The 23,297-nt window shown below is 47.7% G+C and overlaps 1 long non-coding RNA gene across 1 annotated transcript in view; it reads left to right on the top strand.

The window, feature by feature from the left end:
- The first annotated feature begins 345 nt into the window (after nt 1-345).
- Nucleotides 346-23,297, top strand: part of LOC311607601 — a 311,851-nt gene continuing 288,899 nt past the window's right edge. Inside the window, exon 1 of the long non-coding RNA XR_014782652.1 lies at nt 346-355. This is a non-coding gene — a long non-coding RNA (uncharacterized lncRNA). The remainder of the gene's footprint in view (nt 356-23,297) is intronic.

Below are 23,297 nucleotides of genomic sequence, written 5' to 3'. Positions count from 1 at the left end.
CTTTCCCACGCTCCCACTGCCATGGACCAAGCCACTCTACTGTGTCTTTCCCTAAACGGCAGAGCTCAAACTGCTGAACCATTACCCCCCCCCCTCCCCCCAGATAAGTCCTCCTCTTATAAATTGTTCCTCTCGGGGATTTTGTCATAATGACATAAAAATTAATTTAATTTTAAGATCCTGCAAAGCCACTCTTTTCCCACTCCCACTAAAAACTCTAGCCACCGAGGACGCTGGAGAAAAAGAACAATTAGTGCAACCGGATGGGCGGGGAAGCGAAGCAAGCCAAGGCTCCCTGGGACTCAGAACCAAGCCCCAGACCCATTTCTCCCTGGATGAGCCTAGGAGCTGAAGAGTTGGGGGCGAACTGCACAGATTCTCAAATCTGTCTTCACACCATAAAATGGGGCTGGTGGTGGGAAAGCATGACGTCTCAGGCTCCATCTAATTTTGTAACCATTAGGTCCTGCTGCGGGGCGTGGCTGGCATGCCCTGCCCTCTACCTAGGGGTGGGGCTTCCGCTCTCCCAGAGACCCTTCACTATAGAAACCAGACATTTTGCCCTTCTGCCCGCCCTTGTCCTTTCCCCACCTCCTTGCCCTCTCTGCTTCCCCCGCAACCTCAAGTTAGCAGGCTCCCCCTTCTCTTCTGCCTGTGCTGCTTCCAATAAACCTGCATTTATAAATTATAGCCTCGTCGCCAATTACCTTGTTCCATTTAATCAATCAGTGGCATTCAAAAATCTAAAGGCCGAGAGTTCTCCAAGTGTAATCCAGTAGAGTCGGGGCGCCTGTACTCAATTGTTACAATGCTGATTGCTCAAGAAACAATTATGTAGCCAGGTGTGTTAGCGCACGCCTTTAATCCCAGCACTTAGGAGGCAGAGGCAGGTGAGTTCGAGGCCAGCCTGGTCTACAAAGAGAGTTCCAGGACAGCCAAGGCTACACAGAGATACCTTGTCTCCAACAACAACAAAAAACAAACAAACAAACAAAAAAGAAACGGTTACATCCTGTTACAATACTGTAGAAAAGCAACATAAAGCTGCAAGATTTCTTTTAAATACTATGCTATTTTACCTAAACTACAAAAAAGAAATTGATTCTGTGCACTCATGCTTGTGGTGTGTGTGTGTGTGTGTGTGTGTGTGTGTGTGTGTGTGTGTGTGTGGTCAACTTTAGGTCCTTTCTCTTCAGGTAGCATTCTCTTTGGTTTTTGAGGCAGGGTCTCTTTGTGGGACTCTGCTGGACAAGGTTGAAGCCTGCCATGTTGTACTCGCTCTATGAAGGCCAACTCCCTTTTCTTATGGGGTTCACATTCCATCTGATTTGGTAACCCCACATCTTGTAAGGAGCATCACATAGCCCTCAGGGAAGATTACAGGCCTGATTCCTTCCTCATCAGGTACTTCTTCCACAGGCACAGGAATTCCTGGAAGTACCACTCCCAATGCTGAGGAGATCCTAGCCTCCAGCAAATGACCTCTAATCGTACCTAGAAGTCACCCCCTCACATGTAGGATAATTAAATACTGTTTTCTCCTTCTTGTGATAGCGCCCCATGTTACTGCCTGTAAATGAGGTATTGTACCACCGTGTGTAGATTAACTATCCTGGCACCCTTAGCCCCTTAACAAATCAGACACATTCACCCTCAAAACCCCTCCCCACAGCCCAAGGTTATAAATAAAGGCTGCATGGCTTGCTGTGGGCGCTCTCTGGCTCACCATTCCTCCACCATGGTCATCTAAGACCCCATTTATTCTGGGGGGGGGGGGGGAGAATGCTGCTGGATGCCTGGTGGTCAGGCAGCAATGGCAGAAGTGCCTTTGGAGCAGCTGGGGCGTGCTTCACCACTGCTGCTAGCTCGGTGATGACCCCCAGGTGAAGTACCTGCCAGCGGGCTTCAGACATCTGCCTGCTTCTCCTGCACTTGGCACAGCAGTTCACAGGAGGAGCTGTAACACTTGGTATCATCACAGGTGTGTGGAGCTCCTGAGCCCTGCGATCTCATTCTAAAAAAAGAACTAAGCTCTGGCACCCCGTAGAAAACTCATATTCCGCCTCCCATGGAGAGGCCGAGAACCTGGCTTAGTGGCCGGGCCACGAGCCTCATCCTAAAGTGCTCTAGCTGCCCATCAACAAGAATGCAGACCTTGAGGTCCATATGTTCTCCTCTGGAGTCAAGCAGCACCTGACCAGCCCATGGGCCATGGAGCCTGGACCCAGATCACCCCACTGGATGCTGAACAACAGTCTCTTACTGGCCTAGAAATTCATCTAGTCAGCGAGGCTGGCCGGCCATCCAGCTCTAGGGATCTGCCAGTCTCCACTACTCTGGGATAGTCAGGGTGTGGCATTCATTGTACTTACTCAAATTCAAGCATCTTAGTGATGACATTATAACCTCGAACCCCCACCCCCACTCCCAACTCCTGTTTTCCCATTTTTCCTTAAGAAAACATTACTTTGGCCACACACGTGCAATCATGAACACCAGAAGGTAAGTCTTGGCAGCCCATAATTCCCACTACATGTGTTGAAAATTTCTACCAAACCCCCTCTAGCCAGGCAGCTGCTAAAAGCAGGAGCCCCTTGTTTGTGGTAAGCAATACAGAAACGCCAGCATCTCTTAGAGTCTTCTAGACAGGCTATCATACAAGAGTTGAGAGTGATTGACTTCATTGGCCAGGGCCAAAACACAGCCCCAAGAGGAATCTTCTGGAAGAGATGTCAGGGCCTGGGCAAGCTTCCTGCAACCAAACAAGCCGAAGCAGAATGCAGGCATGGATTTGCTTTTCAAATGTTAATGAGTGTTCCTAATCAGATAAATGTGGCTTTCACCAAACTCTGCGCCCACTCACTCTGGTTTGAGGCTGGACTAGGCTGGTGTGTACTTGATTAAACAGAGCCAGGATCTAATCTAGGGCAGTCCTGGCTTTTTTTTTTTTTTTAAAGATCATTAGGAATATTGTAAATAAAACATTAAAAAAAATAAATCTCCCATCTTCTCCAGTTCCAACAAAATGATACATCAATTTGCCCAAAGAAGCTAGTGCTTAGCTTAAAAAAAAAAAAATCAGATCTCATAAAAAGGGGGGAAAGAAGGAGGGAGGAAAAGAGAGAGAGAGAAGGAGGAGGAGGAGGAGGAGACAAGGGGAGAGGAGGGAGGGGAAGAAGAGGAGGAGAATGGGAAAACTTAAGGGAAATCAGGCCATCTGTAGAAAGCACAACCTGGAGCACCTTGTTTAGGAGCTCTGTCCCCCAGGCCCTGAGATGCTGGATTTCAAGTCTTTGAGAAAGAAACACAAAGCATGAGCATGCAGCAGAGGGAGGGCCCTGTGAGCTGTAGGTCTTCAGAACACCCAACCCCCAGCCCTTACCCCTCCCCTAGTGCCAGGGATCTTTGGCAGGCTCCTCCCCTCCTCCCACACTGGCCACATGGCCATAGTTGTGTACAACATCCTGATGAGGGTCCAGGGAAGCTGAAGGTCCAGAGAGGCTGTGAGAGCACAAATCTCAGAAACAGAATCCACTGCTTGTGTTTTAATTATTTTTCCCCCCTCACAGCATTTGCAAGAGATATATGTCCTGGATGTAAACACGTTTTTGTTTTGATCCCAAGTGTGGGATGTGAAACAGACTTGTGAGACAACAGGTAATGTTTGTCCAATAAAAGAGAAACCACCTCTTGCGGGGGCATGGTCTTTGCCAACTGATAAACATCCTAGTACGGACTCTGAGTCCCAAGGCAAGAGGCTTGTATTTTTTGGCTTTTTGGTCTTGACATCATTTCCTATTGTTTGGTTGTTCATCACTCCGCTTTGAGACACTCCTAGAGAGAAATGCTCCCAGAGAACACTTCGAGGTTCTGAGTTCCAGCTGCTGCGGTTGCAGTCACCTTTGCTGATTTGCTGGTTTGTTGTTTAACTAACAGGTCTGCTGGAATCCTGCTGACTACAACAGTGCAATTGCTCCAAGGAACTAAGCCTAAAAAGATCTACTTCTCCTGTTCCCATTAACCTCTTTTCTCTCCTATCTAGGGTAGATGGGTCGGAAGGGAGGAATAAGCATTAAAGAACCCCAAATAAAGTAGGTTTGAAAAAGTTCAAAACCTACAGATAGGTCTATCAAAATCTAAGTAAGGGCCTCTTAGAACTTAGAATAAAATAACAACCAAAAAAACCAGCACCACAAAGAGAACAATGGCTGTGGAGAAGGAAGAAAGGCATTGCCTACTCCAGCTTCTCCCACAGGGTCTCATGTAGCCCAGGTTGGCCCCAAACTCATTATATAGCCAAGGGTTACATTAAACTTCTGAATCTCCCCCCTCCACCTCCTAAATGCTAGGATTTGTACAGGTATGTACCGCCATACCTGGCTTGCCATACTCGCTTTTGGAAGCATTTATTGCCATTGTATCTTTTATGAAATATAATATGCACCACACAACAGATATTATATGGAGAAGTTTATTAGATGAGCATGGGGAAAGAAGGAAAAGGGGAGGGGGTACCCCAGAGAGAAACAGAGAGACAGAGACAGAGAAAGAAAGAGGAGGAAGGAGAGAGCTATGGGAAGGGTTTGGCCTTTTATAATCTTGGGTAGCGCCACACCCAGTAGGTGTGCAATGACATCACAGGTAGGTAGACTGGGGCAGAATTCTAACATTCCTTCCTTTGCCTATAATTAAAAAGTGAGGAACATTGGCTTGTTTTTTATTTGAGTTAAGTTAAAGTATAGTAACGTAGGTAAGGGGGAAGAGAGAGAGAGAGAGAGAGAGAGAGAGAGAGAGAGAGAGAGAGAGAGAGAGAGAAAGCAATAACAACAAAATGTTCAAAATATATGGTGAAGGAGAAGGAAAAGTTCTGTTCTGAAAGTTCAGGGTAGAGGGCAGAGTACGTCAGCCATGTCCTGCAGCAGATAGGCTGGAAGGATCTGGAGCTGTTTGACCCAGGTGTGGAGCACACCATTTCAGACTTTTGTAACTGGATAAAGGGTGAAGCTATCAATGTCTTTGACTGCTTCCTGATAACAGTAGGGCAGTGACAGGGGGTTAAAAGGCTGAAATGTTGACCAGGTTTCTGGAAGAACAGGCTGTTGCCTTTGCTGTCCAGGGTCCAAGAATATCTGTGGCCAGGAGGGGCAATGCAGGTCCAGCTGATACAATCTGTGAGGTTAGACTGGAGCAACTGTGGTTAGTTGCTTTGACTGTGTCCTGGACGTAGGCAGTCTGGCAGGACACTGGAACATATATGTGGGCAGAAGACAAAGTCGCTTAGGGAGAAAATTCCCTTTAGGTGTACATTGGAAACTCTTGGGAGAGCAAAGAGAAAAGGCTTGAAAATAAGGAAAGAGACGATGTTTGAAAAACTTGGGAGAGGGAAGGGAAAAAAAAAAAAGATTTGGATATAAGGAGCTTCCTTCCATTTTACCTGATTGCTGGCAATAATTAAGGTTTAGTTTTGGATTTGTCCAAGTTTGGTTGCAGAGGTGTGTAAGCTCAGCAGCCCTCAATCTGAAGGGGTTTGAAATTTGAAACTCTCCAAAAGGCATCCCAGAGAAGCCTGGAAAGGCGGCGAATGGACTGGTTTTCATGGGGAGGTAAAGTCAGTACTCCATTAGGGCATACCCAGAAATGGATTATGACTCAAAAGGCAGGTACACAAACTGTTCCAGTGACTCGTCAGTGCTAGTTAGCGAACAAAAGAGCGCAGCTCCACAGATGAGCTGGCCCAGACAGTGTCACCTAGTGCACTAGGGGTTTTCGGAAGCCGGACAGCAGTTAAGGGACTATTCCAATAAGAGTCCTAGTTGTAGGTCAGTGAGAAGGACCAGGGTTGGGTAACTCTGCTCCCAGTGAACCAGAGAGGTTTCGATGGTCTCTTGGACAAAGGGAAGCATTTACACAGACCAGGAAGGGAAAATTCAGCTGGTGTTGAGTGCAAAAAGGTGGCAATTGGGTAGTTAGGGAGGGGAGTCCCAAAACCACTGAAAGGGGGGGAGGAATCCCACCCTTAGAGATAGGCGATAGGTATGAAATTCAGGCTGTTGATTGGCAGTGCTTATCTGGACTCCATTTGACCTGAGAGATGGATTTCTGTAGCTTACAAGAATCCTAAAGGGAGATAAATTTTAGACATGTTAGCATCATCACTGTTGGAAATCTGCGGTGAAATACACATTGTTAGACATGTACACAATGTAGGAAAAGGCAGTAGACATACAGCACAGTAGAGGCTTGGGAAAAGAACTGTGTGTTAAAATAATGAATGCTTGTGGGCTTAGGAAAGGCAGAAGCCTTACCGAACTTCTTGACATCTGTGGAGCAGTTACTTGGGGAGGGCAGAAATCTCGTGTAGAGCAGATTTGAAAAGGTTATCAGGCTGCCATGATGTCTAGCTGCTGTAGCGGCCAACGCAGGCGCACACGCACGGCTGGTACAGCAGGCTGCAGCGACCAGGCTGGGCCGTGTTTTAGGGGTGATAGCTGCAGGTTTCCTGCTGACCCCGACCGGGCTCTGTGCAGCCCGAATGCTGCCAGCACAGCAGGACTGACCCAAATCGGGCATAGGATTCTCTCAGACACGTCCCCAAAATCCCCAGTGCCCGAGGCTGGGGTCCCCGAATGTGGAAGTTGAGAGGTTGTGCTGTGATCAGCACCGCAGGGAGCCCCAGCCAAGGTGGCTGAAGGAATCATCTACACACAACCTGAACCTCAGACTGCCTCATGGCTGGTGGAGCACAGCCAACCCAGAGTCGCCTACACATTTCGGCACAGGCAGGACCGACCAAGATGATGGTGTGACTCCAGAGTCTCGCCCAAGGCAGAGGGACCCAGAATTGGTCATGCTCTGTGGTGGGCATTTGCTTACCAACGTCTGTCGGGAACAACGGCAATTTAATGGCGGGACAGTTGGACCAAAGCCGTGTTACTCTAAGTCCAAGCCAGCGGCAATCTGCTTGTCCACACCGAGGGACCAAGGAGAGCTGTGGGGTGCGCTGTGAACAGTGCCATGGGGGTGGGGGTGACGCTGCTTGGCAGAGCGAATCACCAGGAGAGAGCGGAGCAGCAGAAATTTACCTCAGCTTAGAATCAGCCTGAAGGCAGGGCGGTGATGGGTTCAGATGGGAACGAATGGGGATTTAGAGTGAAGTCTGGAACAGAAGGAAATCATTGTGGCAAGTGTTAGATAGCACGAGTTTGGTAGAAAGGAATCCAGACTTAGACAATTCTGGAAGAGCCTACCACCAATTTAATAATTAAAAATAAGACGCCAGGCAACAGATATTACATGGAAGTTCATTAAATAAGCATGGGGAGAGAAGGAAAGGGGGGGCATGAGGAGGGTTTGGCCTTTTATAATCTTGGGTAGGGCCACGCCCAGTGGGAGGTAGGCAATGACATCACAGGTAGCCAGGCTGGGGAAGAATCCTAACAGTATCAACTCTGGGTTTTGGTTTTTGGGGTTTTTTGTTTTGTTTGTTTGTTTCTGATTCTGTTTTGTTTTGTTTTTGAGACAGGGTTTCTCTGTGTAGCATTGGTTGGTCTGGACTCTGTTTGTAGACCAGACTGACCTGGAACTCACAGAGATCCGCCTTCTTCTGCCTTCTGAGCGCTGGGATTAAAGGCATGCAGCACCACACCTGGCTAGTATCTAACCTTAAACTTTCACTTGTCACAGCTGAGCAGCATTGACTTTTAAAGGCCCCAATTCATGTTAATATCACAGAAACCCTGTCAAGTCAGTAGGACATCTGAGGCAAGATTGCCTTTACCCACTGTTGGGGAGATCCACCAATAAAGTTGCTTCGGGGTGAAAGGGCAAGGGAAAGGGACACAGGGAGGAGGAACAATGAAATTCAACCATTACTCACCACCTGTGTTTGTGCTTGCCACTTACAAACCCTGCCGACCAATAAACACCACAGGGGCAAAGTGCTTTGCATAAGTCTGCCCTGAAACAAAGAGCAACGTTCTAGGAGCGCCTGCATTCTAGGAGCCTGTGTGGACTTCAGACACAATGTTGCACGGGAGACTGCTTTTTCCTCCCTATTATGCAAGCGGTTTTGTTCCCTAAGACTCTGTACCCTGAACAAGGGGGAACTCAGATCCCCTAACAGTGATGCGCTAAGGAGAGAGCTTGTGTGAGCCTGCTTCCTACAAGAAGGCAACACCGCCACGCTGGGCTTGCATATGGAGCAGAATACTTTCTAAGGCTTACCTCAGCTGTATCCCACACACAGCTCATTTGCAAAGTGTAGCAATCCAGGCCTTACAAGCAGAGCTCTGCCTCCCTCCCCTGACCTGTCTCTTTGGCTCTAGCCTCTTTTAGGTGTATAATAAAACATGCGTGTACTGCTTTTGATTTATCCGTGAAGGAGATCACTGTTGACTTCATAGAAGACTAGGGTCTTTCTTCCTATTTCGCTTCCCTCTACTCTCTCAATAAAGATATATCAATTGTTTCTGTTAAATCAACAGGCTTTGGAGACAGAAGCACACTGTCACTTTCTTTCTTTTGTCTTCCGGTACCCAAAGTTTCAGCTTGAACTCCTGTGTCGTCCCCGTTTCTGTTTGAATGGAATCTGTTTTGTCTCTCTAGGGAGATAATTTGGGTCTTTGCACCTACAGCTTTGAAATGCCAAGCGCTGGATCTTTTCAAATTCTCAGAATCCTTCCTGGAATCCTTTCTTCATTTTTTCCTTTCTTTAGTCTCTTTCTGAATTCCTGTCAGTGACTGTTAGCCCTTTTGGGTCAATTCTTTCACTTTTGTATCACTTCTTCACTACGGGCCATCCCTCATTTTTTGGCTAATTTTCCTGGGTGGCAATCCCACTTTGTTCATTTAATAGTTCTATTTTTAACTTCTCCCAGCTCTTTTTTCTTATTCTTTGATGGTGCCTGAATCAAAGCACCCTGTTTTTGATTAATGGGCATCTCTTATCTCTCTGAGAATATTAAATGGATTCTGTGTGTGTGTTTCCAAAGTTTTATTCTGTTGTCTACATCGATCCAGCTTTCCCTAAATGTCTTTCTCCCACTTGAATGACCTGAATCTCTTTCATGTTGGAAGTTTTCCTTCAGAATTAGGCGTTGATGCCTAAATGCAGCCCATTCATAATGACTCCTAAGATCCAAAACCTGACCGTAGATTGCTCTCAGGCGTCGTGTGTTGGCTCATCAGCTGGGAAAGCAAAGTGGCTGCAACGTGTTGGTGAAGCAAGCTTTCCAGTGTGGGACACTGAAGTAGTCTTTTTTTCTGTCTCTTGGTTCTCCCAGGACAAAACCCTTGCCTTCCTGCCTGTAGGATATACACTTGGATTCAGTGACCATCCAGGCATCAGTAGCAAGGAATTTTCAGTGAGAACCCATCACCACCAACACACACACCTCACTCTTTTTCCCCTCAGTGTATTCTGAGGCAATGCCCAGAGCCCTTGGGGCTCAGTATCACTGAGAAAAAAAACTTCCAACTTTATTCAAGCAGGTGTTAGAGGAAAAGAAAGGATCCAGACCCCAAGCAACTGGCTAGCTTTGGTTTCTCAGCTTCATCCAGCGTGCACAAGGTATCGCAGAACCTCTGCCTTTCCAGGGGTCTTGTGGAGCGTGGTTTGCTTGGCCTCGGAGTGTTCCACAGGCAAAGCCTACCACCATCTCTCCATCTGCTCAGCATCTGCTTAAACAGAATAGACAATTCCAATTCCACACAACAAATCTGTCAGAGCGTCTGACTTCATGTATTTATGTCCTCTTCCTGCTGTGCTGGAATCTCTAATCAGAGTTTGGAGCCGACAGGCTTAAAGTCTTCCGCCCTTAACCAAAAGCCCCTTCTTGCTATGTACATTTCACATTGGCTTTGCACAAGTCTTCTTGCCTGGAGTTCATGCAGTTCTCTGGGCTCATAAAGGTAGAACTTTCTAACCTTAGATCTGCCAGATACCGGCTATGTGGCCTTGGGCTAGCTCATTCACCCCTGGACCTCATTTCCTGAGTAGTAAATTGTTGTGGGTAAACTTATAAATGCTTAGTCTTTGTTGCTGGGCATTGTAATCACCTAGGAAACTCACCTCTGGGTGTGACTGTGAGAGTAGTTCCCAAGAGATTTCACTAAAAAGGGAAGATGCCAAATGTGGGCAGCAGCATCTCAATGCCTTCAATCCCAAACTAGAGAGAGAGAAGAGAGAGGAGAGAGAGAGAGAAAGAGAGAGAGGAGAGAGAGAGAAAGAGAGAGAGAGAGAGAGAGAGAGAGGAGAGAGAAGAGGGAAGAGGGAAGAAAGGAGAGAAGAGAGAAGAGAGAAGAGAAAAGAGAGAAGAGGGAAGAGGGAAGAGAGAGAGAGAGAGAGAGAGCTCATTAGCAGAAGGCCCAGATTTCCTAACTGCAGACACAATGTGACCACCCATGCTGGTACCACAATGTGCTGTTCCCTCAAATCAAGAATCCTCTCCTGAGTTCCTTCTTGTCGGTGATTTGGTCACAGCAATGAGACAAATAACCAATATAACCACAGGTCACCTTTAACACAGAATTAAATTACTATTGTGTTAAGGATGTGTTTATGTTTATGATAATGGATGGGGTAGGCACTTAGCAGCTCTGATACTGAAAAGAGTTTTTACAAAAGAAAAGTATCTAACGTATCTGTGGTGTTGGGGTGGGAGCAAAGGAGTCTTGCCTAGCTACTCCCAGTGAGAGAGAAGGAAGGAAAACCGAGACTCCTGACTTACGGAGGGGACCTGTTGCTCCTTGGTGCCAGCTTACCTTCATGGTAGAGGAGCTTTTCTGTCTTAGAAGGTCCACGTAGATGATCAGACTATTAGACTTTTCACTCATGTAACAAAGTAGCAGATGCAAACAACTTAAAGGAGCAAACATTTGTTTTGGTTACAGCTTCAGCGGGTTCACCTCCTGGGGGTGGGGGTGGGGCAGAAAACTGTCATCATGGTGGCCAGAAAGCAAGGAGAGAAAATGCCTGTACTGGTGGTTCCCTCCTTCCCCTTTGATTCTAGCCGTGCTGGGAGCCTACGGGATGGTGCTGCCCATTTGCAGGGCAGGTGCTCCTTCCTAGACTAATCCTCATTGGAAATAACCCCCTGCAGAAGTGCAATTCACTGATCTTCCAGGAAATTATCAACTCAGGCAAGTTAGCCATTAAGGTTAATCATCATAATCAAATTATGATTCAAGACAATATCATGCTTCCTGATCTATGTGTTTGTGTTTTGAGACGGGATCTCTATGTATCCCAGGCTGGCTCAGAACTCACTCTACAGTGAGGCTGGCCTTAAACTTAGTCTCTCTATGCCCACCAGACCCTGCTCACACTTTTAGGTCAGTACACTTTTCATTCAAGAAAGCAGACCATTCTTCCTGAAGTATTTTTCATCTGTGTAAATGAAATCCAGTTGCCTGCATCTTCCGCCTACCCCATGTTTAGCCCTCCTGGGGTTTTCAAATTCTTTGCATTGTTCTGTCGGTTACAGAAACTGTCTCATTGGAGGTACAAGAGAGCTGAACATTTAGCTCACTTCCTTCATTTTGATGATAACTTAGATAGGCTCAAACAGATTAAGTTACTTACTGATGCTATGGTACTGTATCCCAGGCAGAGCATGGCTAATGACATCTTGAAATCAGGGCACCTGAGATTACCCACCTGTAACCCTCCTAAAATTGGGCCCACAAACATGGGAGTGGGGCTCCTGAGGCGCAAAAGACCCCTCAGCAAGGACATGAAAGGGTCAACAAGTGCTGAGTTGGGACCTTTCTTCTGAGATCTAGCTTTGGGTAGACTCAGTCCTTGGTTCATTGTTGTCACCCTATCCGGAGTGAGTTAGCAAACATTTGCTCATGTCTCCTGGGAAACGTTAACATTGAAGGGGCCCAGAGGAGAGTCAGAATCAAAACTTGACCTGGCTCTCTCTCTGTTCAGAATAAGTGCCCTGTACTCAACCAGGTCCTCCCCATGAGCTAACCTTCCGTCTTCTCTCCATTGTTATTAAGAAAAACAAACAAACAAACCTAGGACTGGTAAATAGGAAAAGAGGTTTTGTTTTGTTTTCTTTCAATATAGCTCTGGAAGTTCAAGGGTATGGTGTTGATACTGGCTGAACTCTAGCGAGGCCCTTATGCTAGAGAAAACAATTATGGTCGGGCGTGGTGGTGGCGCACACCTTTAATCCTAGCACTCTGGAGGCAGAGGCAGGCAGATCGATGTTCAAGGCCAGCCTGGTCTACAAAGCAAGTCCAGGAGAGCCAAGGCGACCCAGAGAAACGCTGTAACAAAAACAAAACCGAAAATAATTATGTCTCTATCTTTCTATCTCTGGCTTGTTTGTATGAGAAAACCTCCAATTAAGAGAAGCAAGAATGCTCAAAGAGATCCAGGAATGAAGGGGGTGCAATGTGGTGGTGGAAGGGAGCACAAGCATCAAGCTGTGTGTCGCACACGGCTGTGAGTCAGTCACACACGGCTGTGATCATGATATAGAGCAATGAGGCTGGAAGGAGTGGATATCAACAGAGATATTAATATACATTTCAGCATGATGTTGAATTGCACTGGGTCCTTTGGTTAAAGTAACTGAAACCATTTTAACTACAATGAGTCAGTTAGTGTCTGGCCCGGAACTCTGGGGCAAAGATTAGTCAGGGGTTGAGGTAGCTTTCTGCTGTGGGACTCTTGCTCTCTCGCATTGTCATCCTGTGCACGTGTCCATTCCTTCTCTTAGCTGACTTAGCTAGCATCCACACAGCCGCCTCATCGCTCCTGGACAGACATGACCTCCATTTAGCAATCAGCAGAACCCAAGTCTAATATTTTTCATACTGGCAAGAGAAAGGGCTTCATGGCCGTCGTTTGAGCCATCGTCTTCCTCTACTCCCATTACCTGTTCAAACACGGAACCTGCGGTGTTGACAGTCACCACAAGTCAGTCCGCCCGTTCATGCTTGTCCAGTGATTTTTTGATAGATAATGGTGATTTCCAACTGACACGGGAGCCGTGGCTTTCCCCGGCAATTTCCCTGTCAGAGTGTGAGCACAAACACAGATCTCCTTTGGAAGTCTGTCATATACAGCCTTGCAACTAAACAGCCACAAAAACTGCTTCCTGATCCTGTGAGTTCACAGAGGTCCCAGCTCACACAGCTGGCTTGGCATGCAGGATTTACTGAAAGAAGACGTGGCAGCGTCCAGCAGCATAATCAGCTTAGCATGCATGGCTGGCACCTGTCAGGACGTGGGAGGAAAAAGAGCCCTTGGCTCTCACACCTCACCAAAGGAGAAGCTGGCGGGCCTGTTCTAGCACAGCATCAGGTCTAAGCAGAGGCACCTTCACGATATCTGTAAACAGTCCACATTTTGTCTGTGTCAGTTTTTTGTTTTTCTGTTTTGTTTTGTTTTGTTTTGTTTTTCAAGACAGGGTTTCACTGTGTAGCCTTGGCTGTCCTTGACCCGCTTTGTAGACGAGGCTGGCCTCAAACTCACAGTGATCCACCTGTCTCTGCCTCCCGAGTGCTGGGATTAAAGGCGTGTGTCACCACGCCCGGCTCTGTGTCAGTTTTTTTCTGGTACCCCTTGTGCTAACTAATGATTCTAATGGACACTCAAGTGACTGTCTCCAGTCACTTTAGAGTGTGGCTCTCTCAGCTGTGTCCTTCAAATGTAGTCACCAGGCCCTAGGCTGCAGATAAACACACACACACACACACACACACACACACACACACACACATATATATATATATACACACACACACACACACATAGGCAAATACACACACACACACACACCATACGCTGGTTGGCTAAAAAGGGCTATGCCAGATAAAAACAGGCTTTGGAGGGCTGTCTTGGAAGCCCCTCTCCCTGCCCACACTGTAGCTGACTTGTCACTAGCCATCCCCGTCAGGAAAGGAATTGGGAACATTCATTTTGGTTTGGCTAGATTTTTCCAATGGGCACTAGCTGACTTAACTCCAATCTCTTAACCTCTGCCTTCATTTCCTTATCTACAAAACAGACTCTTCAATGCCCAGCCTGCCAGTTTCTCCAAGAGTTTATGAGTATCCAGAGAAAACTCTTTGAACACGAGAAGCCTTGTTCAAATAGACTATATCATTCTGAATGTTTGTATAAGAAACCTCAGGGCAGTGTAAGAGCGCAAACACAACCAAACATAAGCACTTGTTCTTCATCTGCACCAGGTGAAAGTGTCATTTTCCCTACCCCCATCCCCCACTAAGCATCCACTAAGCATCCCATATGGCCCTTTCTCTCGCCTGGACACTTATAAGACCATAGGGAGGAGATTATGTGGCATTATTGCACCTGGCTCTGTGTCAGGCACTGTGCCTCCCATGGTTGGACTCTCTCTCTCTCTCTCTCTCTCTCTCTCTCTGTTTTTTGTTTTGTTTTTTGAGATAGGGTCTCTCTGTACTAGCCTTGACTGTCCTAGACTTGCTTTGTAGACCAGGCTGGCCTCAAACTTACAATGATCCTCCTGCCTCTGCCTCCTGAGTGCTGGGATTAAAGGCATGTGCCACCATGCCTGGCAGTTGAACTCTCTTATCCTCACACAGAGCTACTGGTGGGCACCCTGTTTGTGCCCCCTATTTGATAAAGGGAGCAGATATTGAAGGCAGACAGCACAGGCAGGGAGAGAGCGGGGACGGGATCTGGCTGTTCCACGTGTCGTGGAGTGTAGTCTCCGTGTTGCTGGACCGAATCGCATCCCTCCACCACTACCCCGTAGAAGGTGTGCTGAAGTCCTAGCTGTGCTGCTGTGACAGGGACCTTAACTGAGGAAACAAGGCTTTGCAAAGGCAATCTCATTCAGATAAAGGGCTGAGGCATTGCTAGGCGGTAGAGCAAGCATTTTACGTGAACTAGGTCCTGGGTTTGATCCCAGCACACGTACATGTATATACACATACACTGGAGTAAAGTTAAGATGAGGTCACTCTAGGTTAGGGTGACCTTATGATTTGTGTCCCTATAAGAAGGGAGGCAGAAGCCTGGTGTGGTGGCGCATGCCTTTAATCCCAGCACTCAGGAGGCAGAGGCAGGCGGATCGCTGTGAGTTCGAGGCCAGCCTGGTCTACAAAGCAAGTCAGGGACAGCCATGGCTACATAGAGAAACCCTGTTTCGAAAAACCAAAAAGAACAAAAAAGAAAAGAAAAAAAAAGAAAGGAGAATTTTGGGGACTGGAGAACTATAGGAATAGGACTTGGGCAGAGTGTTTACTTGACTTGCACACAGCCCTGGGTGCATGGTAATACGCACCTGTAATGCTAGCACTCAGGGAATAGAGGCGAGACAACCAGAAGCTCAAGGTCATCCCTGGCTATATAAATAGCCATATCTCAAAGCCAGCCTGAGATACGTGAGACCTTGTCTCAAACAGAAGGAAACAGAGGATAGGGCCACGTGCAGGCAGATACGCTTTCCAGGGTGCTTGCGCTGCAAGCAAGGTGCGTGGAGAATGGCGGCACCCACTGGCAGCTAGAGGAGGACTGGAGTGGTTGCTCCATCGGCTTCCAGAAGGGCCAGTAGTGCTCCATCTTAGCTTTAGATTCTGGCCTCTCATTAGCTCATTGCTACAGCTGCTGCAGAAAGCAGAGCACTGACAAATACGTGAAGAGCCTGGTGTGGTCTCTGCTACCTCCACCAAGCGCACAGGACACTTATGACAGGGGCATCCAGGAGGAAGGCAGAAGTCTTTGTCTTGGGGAGGACTGGACCATTTGGCAGTCTCTTATATCTTTGGTTGTGAGCCTAGCTGAGCGAGCCATTTCCCCAGCCCCCCTTTCCCGTACTCTGCCAAAAAAAAGAAAGAAAGAAAAAAGATGTTTATCTTTTCAAATGTTTTACTTACTTATGTATGCACGTGCGTGCGTGTATGCATGTGTGTTTATGGGGGGGGCGCCATAGGGCTTGGTGGCAAGTGTCTTTTCCCACTCAGCCACCATACCAACCTTTTTGTTTTATTTTAATTTGTTTTTGTGATGACCTGCGACATGGGTGCTGGAGAATAAGCCTGACTCTTCTGCTAGAGCAGCAAGTGCTTTGAATCGATGGACCATCTCTCTAGCCCTTGTTTTATTTTTTTTAATTAAAAAAACAAAAACAAAAACAAATCTGGTCTATGATAGACTTCACTATGTAGCCTAGGCTTCTCAGGAGCTCATAATCCTCCTGCCTCAGCCTCTGAAGACGTGGAATTACAAGCATGCACCCTCATCCTTACTGCTGCCTTGAACTGGTTTTTTAAGTATGTAAGTGCCATTCACAATTAGGAGAACAGCTGCTGGCCTTTCAACCCCGAGACATGGACAGAATGGGCATCTATCATTAGCAGGACCTTGCTCAAGTGTCACTTTATCACCCCAGGTCATAATCACTGATGTGTCTTGTCTTGAGTGGAGAAAATAAATACGACTTTTAGGCTAAGAAGAGATCTTTTCATTGTGCTGCTCCGAGGAGAAATCTGGAAACCCGGCCAAAGAATACAGGCTGACCTTTGTTGAGACGCTGGCATGGAGGAAAGTGGAAAGGGCTGTTGGGATAAAGAGATATTTGTGTTTCCAACTTGCAAGGGCTGCTGGGCTGTGACACTCCTCAGTACACAGGCCCTTCCAATAAGACTCAGCATAGGCAAGAGTGTCTAGTGGAGTCTAGTGCTGCTCCTCCCAGTATGCTGTAAAGGCCCCACGGGGTGAAAGCCCAGTACACAGATAGAAGCCCGAGGGCCTAGTGTGCCCAGGAAGTCACCCAGACTGTGGGCTGTCTCAGTTGTTGGCATTTAAGTGTAAAACACCGATTAGGTTGCACATGTTTTCTGCTACCATCTTTTCCTCTGGAGCAGTGCCTTCTGTACAGAACGTGCTAGGGCTGGACAGACAGATGGCTCTGTGGGTCTTAACTCTTGATGAACAAGAATGGGGATCTGGGTTCAAATCACAAGAACACATACAAAGCCCAGCACGATTGCATGCTTGTGATGTCAGTGTTGCCATGGTGAGAGGGGAGGAAGAGACTGGAGAGCATCCACATAGCTTGGCATATATAGCAGCAAACACCAGAGATTCTGTCTCATTCAAAGTCAAAGGACTGACACCTAAGATTACGCTATCACCTCCACTCACATGAGATGGCATGTACACACACACACACACACACTAGCACACATATGCACACACACATATGCAAACATGCATGCATGCCCTTATACCAAGCTCTGCACTTACACCCAGCTCTGGAGTTCACAGTGTGAAGCCAGGGCATCATCAGGACCAGGCTGCTGCTGAAGATGCTGGGGGAGAGCCTCTCCTACCTTGGGTAACAGCTTGACTTGTGACAGCATACTCTCAGCATTCATCTGGGCTTCTCTCTGCGTGTCTTCTCTTTATAAAAGCTCTCAGTCAGACTGGAGTACAGTGTCATCTTCACAAATTACGTCCGCAAAGACCCTGTTAGCAGAGTCACCTTTTGTTAGGACTTCAGCATAGGAAATTTGGAGGGACATAGTTGAACCCATCATATACCTCTCCCCTTGATGAGGCAGGGTGCAGAGGGATGGCTGTGGATCCAGCAATGGAGGTTGTTAATGGGACACAGCCAGGGCAGGGCTGGAGGAACAGCTGCCGCAGTCTCCTTCTTGTGCCACTCCCTGGGCATCAAACCCAATAGTAAGATAGAACAAGAGAGGCAAGTGGATTGAGGGAGGGGGGAGTCAATCTTCTGCCAGCACAAGGGAGGGAAGGAAGAAGACTGAGTGGGGTGTGTGCATGCGTATGTTCCTGCAGGTGTGGACTGTCAGGGGGTGGGGAGCAGCTAAAGCACAGCTGGGCTCTGAGTGGGTTAGGGACAAGTGGTAAACTAGTGGACAAGACACAGGGATTTGGATGCTTGAAGATAGAAACTATTGCCCTAGGGATATTGAACACTTTTACACTTATTGGCAAATTGTTTTCAATGGTTTCTCTCTGTCTCTCTGCCTCTCTGTCTGTCTGTCTGTCTGTCTCTCTCTCGTCTCTCTGTCTCTGTCTCTGCCTGTGTGTGTGTGTGTGTGTGTGCGTGCGTGCGTGCTTGCGTGCGTGCGTGCGTGTGTGTGTGTGTGTGTGTGTGTGTGTGTGTGTATGTGTGTAGTAGAAGGAGAAGGAATTAAATCCAGGGGCCATAGGGATGGTGGAGACCCTTTGCCACTGAGCTACAGCCCTCTTTGCAACATTTCTGATCACCAATATAGATGTTCTTAAATTCAGCTAACACTTTACTGTAAGAATATGCTATATTTTGGTGGGGCTTTTTTTTTTTTTTTTGGTCTTGTTTTGATTTTTTGTTTTGATTTTTCCTAGACAGGGTTTCTCTGTTACACAGAGCCCTGGATGTCCTGGACTCTCTTTGTAGACCAGGCTGGCCTTGAACTCCCAGAGACCCACCTGCATCTGTCTCCCGAGTGCTGGGGTTACAGGAGTGCACCTCCTTGCCCGGCTTTGGGGAGGGAGGTTTATATTACCCATCCTAGCTCCCAAATAAATGAGACAGAGACTTAAAAGATTAACTAATAAGCTTTAAGCACCATAACTGGGAAGATAGCCATTTATACTAGTTCTCTATGCTAGTCTTGCTATTTCCCAGCCATGTGCCTTGTGGTTTCTTGCCATATTGGTCCTGTCTGGGCTGTTTCTGCTCCATCAAACCCGTTCTTTTTGTCTTCTTTTGGGTTTGTTGTTGTTGTTGTTGTTTTGGTTTTTTCTTTGTTTGTTTGTTTGTTTTGGCTTTTTCAAGACAGGGTTTCTCTGTGTAACCTTGGTTGTCCTGGACTCACTTTGAAGACCAGGCTGACCTCGAACTCACAGAGATCTGCCTGCCTCTTCCTCCCTGAGTGCTGGGATCAAAGGTGTGTATTCTGCCTATTTCTCTTCTTCCCAGCTATAGGCTGTCCAGATTTTTAATTAACCAGTCAGAGATAATTGGGGAGCAAAGTTTACACAACATTGATGGACCCATGACAGTGTCCTTGTCCAGACTGTACTCAGATCTCAGGATCCAGAATCCGGCATTTGAATATACACAGCACTAGACCAACCCCCAACAGCTCACTGTTTCATCATTGATCAGTGTGTTAGTTACTTTTCTATTGCTGTGATAAAACACTACCACCAAGGCAACTGGAAAAGAAAGAGTTTAATTGGGCTTATATGTTCAGAGAGACCATGTAGCCAAGCAGGAGGCTGATCGGTACCCTGGGAAGGAGGGCAAGAGACTTTTGAAACCTCCAAGCCCATCCCCAGTGACACACCTCCTCCACCGAGGCCAGGCCTAACCCTTCCAGACCAGTCAACCAACCAACTGGGTATCAAACATTTTAGCCTGTGGGAGCCATTCTTATCTGGACCATCACAGTCAGCAATTGGAGTAACATCTTTGATAGACCCTCACTTTACAATTCTATCAGAGGAAGCCTGAGGTGGCTTAGTTGGTAAAGCATCAGACTTGAAGTCTAGAGGTCTGGGGTTCAAACCCCACGAGGAACTACTTGGCTGTGTGTGGTGGCACATACCTTTAATCCCAGCACTCCAGCGGGTTGCTGTGTGTTTGAGGCCAGGTTGGTTTACAAAGGGAGTTCAAGGACAGCTAGGGTTATCACACAGAGAAACTCTGTCTTGAAAAAACCAAACCAACCAACCAAACAAAAACTCTATCAGAGTCACAATCTGTATCCTTTTGGCAAATAACTCCTGTTGTTCCAAGACAGGAACGTGATCTTATGTGCCTCTATGGGCATTGTCCAAAATGCGTATTTCCATATTTTTTCTTTTTCTTCCCTGAAGAACTTTTAACCATTCTTCACTGCCTAGCTAAGGAGTGCCTCTTCTGTGAAGCCTTCCCTGATTTCCTCAAGAAGTTAGCTCGTCCCGAGTTGAGTGGCACTTTGCACACACCTCTACTTCCGTGCTTTGTACACCATGTCTATAGTTACTTTCACATGCTTACTCGGGGACATCTAACATCACTGGGTATTTGCTGAGCACATTCACCTGAGTGTTCTAGGCTCTTCGGATGAACACCTGTGAAAAGGTGGGGTTGAGGGCATCGGGTTGAGGTGCTTGTATGAGGTGATGGCTTTGGAAGTTTCAGTGCATAAGAAGGGTGTGGTGGAGCACAGCAGCTCTCTTGTGACAGTCTAGAGGAAGAGAGACAGATTGTCCCCACTAACTGGCTTCTCTTTTCATTTTCCTGGGGCCCTAGACTACTGGATGGTACCGTCCATATCCAGAACAGCATATTCCCTCAGTCCTCTCTGGGAACACCCGGAAGTGTGCTCTACAAATCTCCCAGGCTCTTCTCAGCCCAATCAAGTTGACAGGATCAAGCGTCAGTTCTCCTGTTTGCTGTATGAGCATGGTTATGTTTGTGCTTTCTTTTTTACGAATGAAGAAACGGAGCTTAGGGAAGGCACAAACTTTATTGTTCCTGTGTACATGCGCATATGATGTGTGTGTGTGTGTGTGTGTGTGTGTGTGTGTGTGTGTGTGTGTGTGTGTGCATATGTGCCATGGCTTGTATGTGAAGCTCACAGAATGACTGACGTCAGTTCTCTCTTCCACCCTTACAAGGCTCTGGAGGGCTGTCCTGTTGTCTTGGGTTGTTAGGTTGGCATGGCAAGCACTTTTACCTGCTGGACCACGTTGGTACTCCTGCAAACTGAACACTGAACTGCAGTGTTATACTGCCTGACCCAGTAAAGCCTCTGTGCCCGTCCCCAACTTCCACTTGAGCAGAATAAAGAAGGGGGTGCTGTTGTTCTGTCGCCCACCAGAGCACAAGGTATTGTCTCAGGTTAAGACAACGAAGAGTGAGATGGTCTTTTAATACCGTAGTGTTTTGATCCTCAGACATTAGCATGTATCAATCAGACAAACTCCTCCGTTACCACTGTACAATGACACTGGCAACTCTGGAGCCGGCTGCCCTGCAAAGCGGCCAGCGGTGCCCTGGCCTTGTATCACCTGGGTTATCTCTGTTTAGCCTGCCCCTGCCAAAGGCTGTCCTAATAGGGCTGCACGTGGAGGTTGGAGTTCACAAAAGCCTCTGTGGTGTCTAATGGCTCTGTCTCTCCTCCTGGCTAAGTGGAGCGGGGGAGGGGGAGGGGTAAAGCAAGAGGGCTGTGTCCACCCACCCACCTGGTAAGTGTTCAACTTCCTAAGGGCTTCAGAAATACCTGAGCCTCCTCCTGCTCACGGGTGGCAATACACGGGGCACAATGCCAAAATGAGGCCTGCGGGATGAAACTGAGCTTTGATTCCGTGGGGTGGTGTGATTAACGAACCTTTGATGTTGATAAGCAGCTGGGGAGCCCTTCATCTTCGCACACTACCCGACTCTGCTCTCCGCCCTTGGAGGCCGGGGAACCAGCAAGCTAGTGTAATCTTTACCCAGGGGCCCAGACTCAGTGAAAGCTGGAGCTGGCCTCACGGCAAGGCTAAGAAGCGGCTGCCGATGCTTTTTCTTCCTATGCCAGGAAAGGTTCGAATGCAAAAACAAACGTATTTATCACTTCCAACCGCTCTGCAGGGCAGGGCATCCTGCTGTAGGGTGGGGTGTCGTGTGCACCGGCAACAGTGGCAGGCAGCCAGTGGAAACTTCCCTTTGCCCCACGATTCCCATCACCCTACAGAAGTCCCCAAAGGTCAGCCTTACACCAGGCTCAGAATCCCTCCTCCTCCTCCTCCTCCTCCTGGCCAGCCCTGAAGACACAGCGGGTGCCAGGCAAGGGTTGGGCCCTAAAACCACCAGCCAACCAACAACTGCCCCAGAGGAAGCAGAACACTGACTGGGACCAGATGACCGTGCCCACTTAGTGACTAAGACTTTTTCTAGCCCTGAGGTGTGAGCCAACCGAGGCCTGGAACATGAACAGACAAGTGAGGATCTGTCTTTGAATCCTGGGTGCACGCACACAGCCCTGGGCTCCCTGATTGAGCAACGGAAGAGTTCTCTGCTCTAAGATCCTCCCCTCCCCCCTTGCCCGGTGGTCAAAGGTCTGACTGGCGATTTCTGGAAATGAAGGAGGTCGTGCAGACCACGGAAGATTTGCAGCTCACAGGCTCTGGGTCCTTTGGTAGCCCGGTCCCCCACTTCCCAACCTGCCCTCCCCATCCTCCCTACCCCAGGCTTGGCAGCTACTGGAACTCTTTAAAAGACAGATTGGAGCTCGTCCCCTTCCAGCCAAACCTCCCTGGGAGGGCCACGCCCCCCCCACCCAGCCCGGTTTTTGTTCTACCAATCTGTCACTCTCCTCCCTTACCAGCTTCACACATCAGCCCACATCACCTCAGGCAAGGCACCTACCTGCTTTCCTACCCAAAAGGCCTCGTGTTCTTAACTTCACCTTCTTTGCTGCACCGCTTAAAGGTGTCTCTTGGCTGAAGGCTTCCTTGGCTTTCCTGTCATCCTGATAAAACCAGAGTGTTTTCCAGCCTGAGCCTTTGTAGTTCTGTGTACACAGTGGTAGGGACAATAAACCAAACTGCCGCTGACTTACCATCATGTGACAATATACAGCCTCATCAACTGAGACTTGATTATGGATGCTATTGAGTAAAGACTGTGTGTGTGTGTGTGTGTGTGTGTGTGTGTGTGTGTGTGTATAGGCATTCATGCATTTGTGTGTATGTGTATGTATAGTGCTTGTTCATACATGTGCACATGATGAGTGTGGAGGCCAGAGTTGGACACTGTTGTCTTTTTCAATTGCTTTTCACCTGGTGCTCATATAATGAAACTAGACTAGCCCGCCAGTGAGCCCAGGGGCCCTCCTGTCTCCTGCTCCCCAGTGCTGGGATTCCAAGCACATGCTGTGCCCTGCTTTTTTAGCTTGGTGCAAGAAATCCCAACTCAGGTCGCCAAGCTTTGTGGCAAATACTTTACTGATTAGGCCACGTGTACAACCCAATGGCTCCTCTTTATTCGTCTGTCTAGTCTCAGTCCAGCCACTGACACACAAGAGGTCCTCAAGAAATGGGACACAGAAATGACTAAATGAGCCCGGCGTGGTGGCACACGCCTTTAATCCCGGCACTCGGGAGGTAGAAGCTGGCAGATCGCTGTGAGTTCGAGGCCAGCCTGGTCTACAAAGGGAGTCCAGGACAGCCTAGGCTAGACAGAGAGACCCTATCGCAAAAATCCAAACCAAACCAAAACAAAAAAAAGTAAGAAATGACTAAATGTCCTTGCTTTTCCTTATGTAAAGCAACGCTATTCTTAAGCCTTCTAGAAACAAAAGGA

Source organism: Acomys minous (genome assembly GCF_964271855.1).
Source record: "Acomys minous genome assembly, chromosome: 10".
In the NCBI taxonomy this organism is placed as follows: domain Eukaryota; kingdom Metazoa; phylum Chordata; class Mammalia; order Rodentia; family Muridae; genus Acomys; species Acomys minous.
The sequence above is the reverse complement of the archived record's forward strand: the minus strand, read 5'-3'. Positions and strand labels throughout refer to the sequence as shown.